The following is a 9214-nucleotide window of genomic DNA, read 5'->3' on the forward strand; positions in this document are numbered from 1 at the left end:
GGGACAGTCCATCATCCTAAAACCACTGGGGATGTAAAGTTGCCTACTAGAAGGATGGAGCTGGTTTCATTGAGGCAGCAGTGATCCAGCAGCTCATTACTAGCAAGGAGCAGCACCAGTGAGGAACTAGCGTGGCTGCTGGGGAAGGAGCATCCAAGAGTAATAGATGATGGGCAGCTTGGACTGCTGGGCCACCTCCAGCCTGGGACTTGCAGTTTAGGAAGGAGAGGATGGTTCTTCTGTCCATGTCCCCTTTGCTAGTTGCTACTGAGCCAGGCCATCCAGCGTTTGCAGGAAGAAGATCCTCTCTGTCAGCGTCTGTGTTTTGGGTGCATTTTCCTTGGTATTGTAGAAGGAGGGGTCCAACAGCTGATTGTGAGAGACACCATCTCAAACTTCAGTGATCCCGCAGCACACATGTGTCTTTGCATGCAAAATGACCATGGATTGGTCAAACGCAAGGTCAGAGATGAATGTGGTGAGACTCAGAGTATATTTCCTGGTCTGATGTGTTTGGCCAGAGTGGAGTCCAGATGCAAACCACGAGCTTGCCCAGCAGTAAGCTTGTCTCTGGATTGTAGGTGAGCAGCCAGGCAGAACCCAGCCACACTTCTCTCCTTTTGCATTTGGAGAAGATGCAAAAGGGCAAGTGGCCATGGGAATAGTCCCTCAAGGAGCCATGTCACCCTGCAAATGGGTGCAAGCTGGAATCATGTGCCACGTTTTCCAGCCTCTGATAGCAGCGACAAGGTGGGGCCAACAGCCTGGGGTGCAGTGAGCTGGCTGGCTGCTATCCCAAAAAAGAGACTGTGGCATTTTATTCTCCAGGGTAGCCCTGAAAGTGAAGATATTCAAAGCTAAAAAAAAAAAAACCAAAACAAAACAACCACCAAAAAAGTCAGTCATGTTTACATGAGCTAGAGCCCTGGACCGTTGTCTGTCGGCAGACGGGCAATTAAACTCTCCCAACAGGTGGTCTGCCTGTATGTGATAAGATAGGAGTGTGCGAGCGGGTATTAGTGATAGTTTCTGGATGCACTGTCCTGGGGATTTAGGCTGGGGAGTGATGCAAGGGGACATCTCCCCTGGAACACCCTTTATGTTCAATTCACAACCGATTTGCTTTGAACAAATGAAGACGTGTGTAATCTGCATGAGAAAAGCTTGCAGAGGGGCAGGGGCTCGTCTGGCTTCAGCTGTAAGATCCGATTCGATACCCTATGTGTGCACAGGGTAACTGGGTGGGCTCGCAAAGGCCACCTTGGCAGCAGCCCAGCTTCCAGGGAGAGTGTGAGAGGCAGCTGACTCCCAGAGTGGGTTTGGTAGCTGAGGGTTGAAAAGCTGAGGGTTAGTGGGTCCTGCAAGCCCGACTCGCTAGGCAAAATTTGTCTGAGCTGATTTCTGCAGGGCTTGATCTCAGAGTTTATATATCTTGGTAGAAAGAATGGCCAAAGCCTGCAAAAGCCATCATTGTCACTAGTCATACAGAGCAAAAATGAGCTTCTGCAATGCTGCTCTTCCTGGAACAAAGGCAGGGGTGCTGTTTTGGTGATGCAGAGGATGCCGGGGCAAGGAGGAGATTCCTAAAGTTTATAGGCGTATCTGTAGAAAGGCAAAGAAAATGCCAGAGCTTGTAGAGGCACTATAGTGAGAGATGTTTTTTGAGCAGTGATGTGATGTATGCACCTGGGCCATGAGGACACGGCCATCTCTTTGTTGTGCACTCGCTTTGGTGGGACGAGTTTGTGTGCTGAGCTGCCCACAGTGCTTCACGGATTGAGTCAGTCTTAGGGAGAGAGGTTTGGCCTTTCTTGCCTTGGGAACAGTGATGGAGAGGACCAAGCCAGGGAGGAGGATGAGGGAAGGTTGCGGAGGGTCTTGTTACATTTGAAAGGAGACAGACAGAGGATGGGGGCCTTGGCCACTCTCCCCAGATTTTGCTGTTCTATCCCTTTCCATCACAGCGCCAGATGGGTGCTGATGCTGGCAGGAGAGGCTGGTACCCCAGCTGCCGTTGCCTATGGCAACCCATTGCCCTTGGCAACATCCTCTCCTGCCTGTAGGCTTGTGCCCTTCTGAACAAAGTTTGGTGTGATAGCAGAGCAAAAGAAAGGTGTTCTGCTGGGGTTACTTCACTTCTGTTTCAGCTGAACTTTCCCGGTTCACTCATCTGTTAATTAATCCATTCCCTGCTTCTTTTCAGTCCTGGAAATCTTTGTGTTCAAGGGCGTTACTCAGCAGAGTGTTAAGCCCAAGTAGATTAGGGAAAGGCAGGAAGAGCTTCTGATTGTGCTGTATCTGTATCATAGGTGTTAAAGATGTATTTGTGAGCCAGTCAGAGAAGAATGCTGAGGAAATCCTGTTTGGGTTAATCTTGTTTAATTTTATAATAAAAAACAGATGGCTGGCCATCTGGTGCTTCTTGCAATCAAATATCTCACAATTAACAGTAATTTACTTGCCCTGAGACTTCCAGATCTTCATGTGCCTTTTTTTCCCCCTTCACCCTGAGTATGTGTGGTCCCTTCCTAGAGCAGTGCTGAGCATCAGCCCAGCCCTGGAGCTGTCTGTAGAAAGTCATGATGGAGAGCGGTGTGGGGGTCCCGGGAGGCATCTGCTTTCCTGCTGGTCTTCCACTTACACCCCTGAAAATAGAGGTAGGCAACATATCTTCTGCTTTTCTAACCCTGTAGGACCCACGTTCAGGTTAAGCTAAGTGAATGACTGTACGTACTGACATATTCATCGTTGTAGGGCGTGGAAGGCGACACTTAAGGGGAATATACAAATTAGATCTACATTTTCCACCAGGCTATGGGATTTCTTCAGAGCTCAAAATGATTATGGCTAAAGCAGGTTTTCTCCAACAGTTTAAGTTGCTGAATGTAATTGAATGAGATACAGGCGATCCTCTGCACTAGGAAAGCTTTCCGAGGGGATTAGCAGTAAAATGGGATGCAGAATAAAACCCACAGGGCAAATATGCTGTTCTTCTGTGCAGTCTTTCCTCCAGGAAGTTGAGACACCCCCAGGATTCATCCCACATAAGCTGTTTAGTGGTAATGCCAAGTGTGATGGGCAATTCCCAGCTGCAGAACCAGACACCGCCTTGCTAGCTCATCTTGGTCGATCCCAAGGATGAATTTGGACCTTTGTGACTTGTGGTGTAATAGAGGTGCCTTCTATTTCTGGTAACACTAATGAATTTGTAGACAGGAGGCAGAAGTATCCTGTCTTTCAGGCTGATGGGAGCCATATCTGTTTGATAAACCTGGATTTTTAGGTGGTGCTGGTTTGGTTACATTATTTCCAGAGATGTCAATGGCAGTGGAGACTGGCCCCTTCAGTAACTTCAGGTCTCGTTTGAATATGTACTTCCCCACCACCTCTGTAGTTTAATAGCATCAACAGTGAACATGAATAAATGAATTCCAGATGAGAGATCTGCATGCCAGTAGGTAAGAGCTCTCCCAGGCATTCCTATGTGATTGCTAGCTGTTTACTATCCTAATATTTTTTTTTTTTTTTTTTTGCTAGCAGATGAAGAAAAATAATTGAGCTCTTCCCTTCCTCCTCCACAAAATCACTGGCTCTGTATGCACTCAGTGTGCTGTTGCTAGCTTCATCGGGGAATCAGGTCATGGAGCTAAAAGATATATTCAGATACCAGGGTACGTTAGGAGTGCTGCTATGCTCCATCCTCCAAGTTGATTATTTAAATTGTAGAATGGAATCATAGAATTGTTTAGGTTGGAATAGACTTAAGTTCCAGTCCAGCCATTAACCCAGCAATGCCAAGTCTGCTACTAAACCCTGTCCGTAAGTGCCACATCTACACGTCTTTTAAATACCTCCAGGGATGGGGACTCAGCTACTTCCCTGGGCAGCCTGTTCCAATGATTGACAACCCTTTTGCTGAATAAATGTTTCCTAATACCCAATCCAAACCTCCCCTGGTGCAGCTTGAGGCAGTTTCCTCTTGTCCTATCACTGGTTCCTTGGGAGAAGAGACAATCTCCTTGCAGGCAGTTGTAGAGAGTGAAAAGGTCCCCCCTCAGCCTCTGCTTCTCCAGGCTAAACACCCCCTGTTCCCTCAGCCGCTCCCCATCAGACTTGTGCTCCAGACCCTTCCCCAGCTCCGTTGCCCGTCTCTGGACATGCTCCAGCACTTCAATGTCTGTCTTGTAGTCAGGGGCACAAAACCAAACACAGTATTTGAAGTGGAGCTATCTGAAGGGCAAGAGCTCATTTTAACAGAGCTCCCAAAGGGGGCTTCAGGCCCTGTTGGTGGGATCTGCAGAGCTAGCAGCTATAGGGTTTCGTGCTGCCCCAGTTGCCAAATGATCTGATCTCAGAGCTGCAGCCTGGGAATGGATCTGACATCCATCTGACATCCATCCAGAGCAGCTCACCATCCAGTCTAGATAACGGCAGTTAGAAAAACAAAGCGATTAGTGGAACAGCATGAACACACAGGTCAATAAAATGGTTGTTATTATTAGAGCAGTGGAAAAATGCTGTGTATGACGGTCCAGGACCTGTGTGCATGAACGCTTCTAGACGAGTGCTGCTCAGCTCAGCCCAGAACACATTTTGGAACCTCTCCACCGTGGCTCCCCACTTCTCTTTCTCCCTTTTTCCTGGTGGGACCAGAGCAGATTCTTTTGTCCTTCAATGCTTATTTCCCCCCACCTAGTGCAGCCTGTGTCTACAATGTCTTTTCCAGAAGAAGGGTAAGAATGGATGATTCAACGATTAGGACCTGTATCTGGCAGGTAATCCCACAGAGGGTACTTTCTTTTTTTCTGGGGTATGTATCACTTTGAGATGTCACTAAGGATGCAATTACTTTGGTAAATTTTTTTTGCCAAAAAAACTTTGGTCCAAACTCTGCTTCAGTTCAGGTTTTCCCACCCTCCTGATTATTTATGTTGAATGGATGGAGGCCTTGGGGCTCTCTGGGTGGGATTGCTCCCACCTCAACATCCTCCATCCTTGCTGCTGCTAGCATGGCACGGTCCCACAGCGCTGGTGGAGCTTGGCTCCATCTCCTCGGTGTGCATGCTGCCCCAGGGGTGTGCAGGCCATGGGGCTTGGTCATGCCTGCCTCTTCACCTTACCCCTTGGACTCTTGGAGTCATTGACCCTGCAGGGCTCATCGCCCCATTGCTGCTGCTCCCCAGGCTGGGAGAAAGCCTGAATGTCCAGCGGACCCCGATGCTGCTTTGAAGGGTCTGCACTATCCCAACTAGGCAGGGGAAACTCGAGAGGCACTGGGGACAAATAAAGGATGATGAATCGGCCATGCCAGGAAGAAAACCTTGTTCTTTATGAAAGCTGGATCTTGCCAGCACAATAGCTAGATTACAGAGCCATTTCCTCTAATTACCTTCTCTGTCAAATCTCTGTGTTGTCTGGCACTAGGAAAGCTTGGATCCAAATTCATTGTGAATTGGGGCAACGACACCAGAGATTTCTAAATTAATATCCTGCCAAAAGGAGTTGAGCTTGTTTTTTCCAATCACGTCAGTTCTGATTCCTTTGCTTGTCAAAGAAAACTTTGGCTTGCCATCTGGTTTCAAGGGCACAAGTTAGGGAAATCGTAGGTTGCTCAGCCTGGCATGTTGAGCTTGCTGTGCAGCAGCTGCAAGGAGCTTTGGGGGGTGGGGGTGGGGAAGAGAAAAAGAAAGTAAAGGAAAAACAAAGCTTTTGTGAGCCCTTCTTGGCACCTGGCAAAGAGCAGAAGGGGAGACCAGAGGCACAGGGTGTTGGTGAGAAGGAAAGAGAGAGCACAACCTCTTCCTTGAAACGGCGGGAATGTGCACAGGTTGTGCACAGCAGAGTGGACTGGGATGAACTGCTTCCCTCTTCACATCTTCCCAGTAGAAAACCATCAGCCATTCTGGATGCATTTAAAGACCATGGTGTGTTTGCTCCACATGCTGGATTAGAGATATTCAACTGAACGTCAAAGGACTCCTTTGCACTGCAAAACCCATGGACCTTAGAATTGGCCGTTGGCCAGCTACTGTGCCACCTAACTGGGGTCTGGTAGCTGCATTATGCATTATCTGAAACGCATGCTTTTACAGGCTGGGATGGCTCTGGAACAGAGGTCTCCACAGGTAATGATGGGAATGCTGTGGACCCAGAATGTGAGCTGTGGTGGAGTGGGAGGGAATTGGGAGGGTCTGCGTGTCCTTGCCCCATTGCGGACAGACTGGGACAGCCTTCAGAAAGGGGAGGCGCAGGTCACTGGTGGGGACCATGCAGTGGCAAGGGACAGCTCTGTGCCTGGCACACTTCCTTCTCTAGGAGCGGATCTGGGGTGCTGGTGAGCCAGCTGGCTCCGTTGCCAGAGCGCGCTGGGAAGGGTCAGAGCTGGGGACACAGACCCCAAGTGCCAGCTGCGCTGCTGTGAAGGGGACTGGTGCGTGTGGCTGGGGGAGAGAAGTCCCCAGAGAAGAAATCCTGTAGGAGCCACTAACTTGAGCAACATGTGAAGGGCTTTATAGGGTTGTGAAGCTGATTGCCATGTAGGTGATGGTTTATGTCCCTTCTGTTAGCTTTCTTAATGGGTGAAGGAGCCTCGTGGGATGCACCGGAGCTGAGCCCCCCTTGGCCAGTGCTGCTGGGGATGCACGGACGGCTCCTTTGTCAGGGCATCAGACGTTGGCTGTGGGCACCCAGCCAGCGGGTCGCATCTCTGCAAAGGCACCATCAGCCCTGGGTGCCAGTCCCTGCCCAGCCGTTGGGAAGGGGGCACCTGCTTCCCCTGGGCATCCCTGCTGTCAGCTGCAGCTGCCAGCATGGGGACCATCCCCATGCCCGGGGCTGTGTCCCTCCCCTCCCAGCCCCTTGCAGCTGCAGGCAAAAGCTCTCAGTGCATGCACCGTCTCAGGGCACACGACACTGTCGGTGCCAATTGCCAGCCGGGCGGGGGGAGGCTGCTGCTGTGCTGGCGGGCGATTTGGAGAGATTTCCAGACCTCTCCCCCATGAGCTATTTGTACAAAGCCATCTGCCTGCCCTGGGTACCGAGCTGGGGTCCAGCACAGCCGTGGTGGAGCTGGAAAAAGGCAGCAGTAGCCAATATTCCTCTTCCCTTGATATTAAACCCACGTCCTGCCTGTGGCTGCCTGCACTGCTTGGCTCCTTGCAAAAGGACGAAAAGATGGGCAGCCTCACGCTCTCCAGATGAGCCAGCAGCTGCAGAGGTGTTGGTGGTCAGTACCGGGAGCGCGGGGGCTGTGTGACCCAGCAGCCCATTTATCACCCCCTGCACAGCCAGCAGCACGGCTCCTTATCTCTCTTCCCAGCACTGGCAGGGTCCGTGGCAAAGGCTGGAGCGGAAGAAATTGGTCTCTGTGTCAGCTCCGAAGCCCTCTGAGCTGGTGGAGCACGCTCTGCGTGCCTGCCATGCCGTGCTGCGGGGTGCTGGTGCCTCCCGTGCTGTGCCTGGGTGCTGGGGTGGGTTTGGATGCTGTGCTGGGAAATGCTGCTCACGGCGCCTTCGGCAAGGGGCTGCTGGGGGCTTTCTCAACCCCGGCTTTATAAATTTGAACAGATGTGTTTTTGAAAACTTTGACTTCGAGGCATGCTCTCTTTTTAAATGGTTTAGGGGAAAATCTGCACTTCAGTGGGAAAACGGTGTTTTCAAAGTGAAAATGAAATGAAAACACCAGTCTACCCCCTCCTCCATTGAAACATTATTTGGAAAGTGAGGCCTCTGTTCTGAAATATTTGAAGCACTGAGGCGTCCTTCTTTTTACTTCCTCCACTTTGCTGTTGCTTTCTTTGCTTCTATTTCCCTTATTTTCTTTATGTCTCAAGTGCATTCCCAGCCAGCTCACAGCTCCCCTCACCCCCCTCGTTACTCACAGGGTGTACGGTGCCTCGAAAGCTCTGCTGAAGGGTTGTCTAGTGCATTAAGTCCCTATTTCTTCCTTTTTTTTTTTGGTGGGGGGGAGAGTAAAATATGCTCAGAACTGAAACTCTCTGTCGAAACTTTGTACCTTTTACAGAAATCAGGCTTTATAATTTATGCCTGCTTCCCTGGGATGGTGTCTGTGAGCCAGCCGCCTCTGGTCCTGCCTGTGCATGGGAAGGAAAGTGGATGGCTTCCCAGGAGCTGGTTTACCTGTGGATGGGGAGCCTCTTTGCACTGGCAGTTTGCTAAAATCCTCGCGTTCCTGCTGCACGTCCTTCCCTCTCTGGCTGGGGAGATGATGCCGTGTGCTGTGGTCCCCTGTCCACAGGGCAGCTTTACCACAGAGGGGCCGTGCTGCATAAGCTTGTGAGTGTGTCAGCTTGGATGTGGTGTCCTGAGCATCATGTCTGAGAAACCCTTCGTATTCAGAGGTTGTCCCCTTTGCTGGGGCAAGTCTGTGAATGGAAACAGCTGGTACCGGTGCCTAGCTCTTCCAGCTCACTGCTGCGTGGCCGTGCAAGAGGAACAGGCAAGACCTCCAAGGAGGGATGCAGTTGGGGTGATGGAGGCTGCGATGGATGATGCAGTGTCAGCGCTTTCATAGCCATCTAGACAGAGAGGTGTGAAGGGCACGCGGATGCTGGCTGCACATCATGGAGCTGGGCTGGCGGGGCTGAGATCAGAGGGATGCTGCTGGCTGCGGGGGAGGATGGACCCGGCGCTGCGGATCGGTGGCGATGAGACGCTGCGGCTGTCCATTGTACAAGGAGCTGCTCACGTGGTTTCAGGCGAGCCAAAATATTCTTTCAGAAAGAGAACGGACCAGATGTCTTATTATTGCTGCTCACAATGCTGTCCTCCAAGTACAACGATCCATCAGGGGGCTCGGCACAGCCCTACAGAAAAGTCCCTGACACATTTTTACAGCAGGGCCAGGTTCTCACCACTTGTGTGCATTTGTACCCCTTGACAAATAGCTGTTTGACTTCGGTTTTGTTCAAAGTCACGGCAGTGTCAAGCACAGGGCTCCTATTCAAGTGCCCACCAACGGTGGTCCACAACTCGCTGTTTCCTCTTCTTTTCTTGCTTTGTTTTCCTATGACAGTCACTTGGGAACTTTTTCTTTTTTTATCTCATAGGAGTTTTGAAAGACAGTTTTAAAGGATTTATCCACAGCAAACAGCCCTCTAATAAGGACTGTAAAAATGGCTTGGGAGTATATGGTGTGAGGAATTCCTGTTTGCTGACATGACACTTAATTGCCTTTTTTTTTTTTTTTTTTGTA

General features: G+C 50.4%; 1 long non-coding RNA gene across 1 annotated transcript; it reads left to right on the forward strand.

The window, feature by feature from the left end:
• Window positions 1–7320: 7320 nt before the first annotated feature.
• LOC129785074 (uncharacterized) lies at window positions 7321–9214 on the forward strand. Its single transcript, XR_008748596.1, has 3 exons — window positions 7321–7469; window positions 8024–8295; window positions 8427–9214. It is a non-coding gene; the product is annotated as an uncharacterized LOC129785074 (long non-coding RNA).

This window comes from Falco peregrinus, chromosome 8 (assembly GCF_023634155.1).
Source record: "Falco peregrinus isolate bFalPer1 chromosome 8, bFalPer1.pri, whole genome shotgun sequence".
Classification (NCBI taxonomy): domain Eukaryota; kingdom Metazoa; phylum Chordata; class Aves; order Falconiformes; family Falconidae; genus Falco; species Falco peregrinus.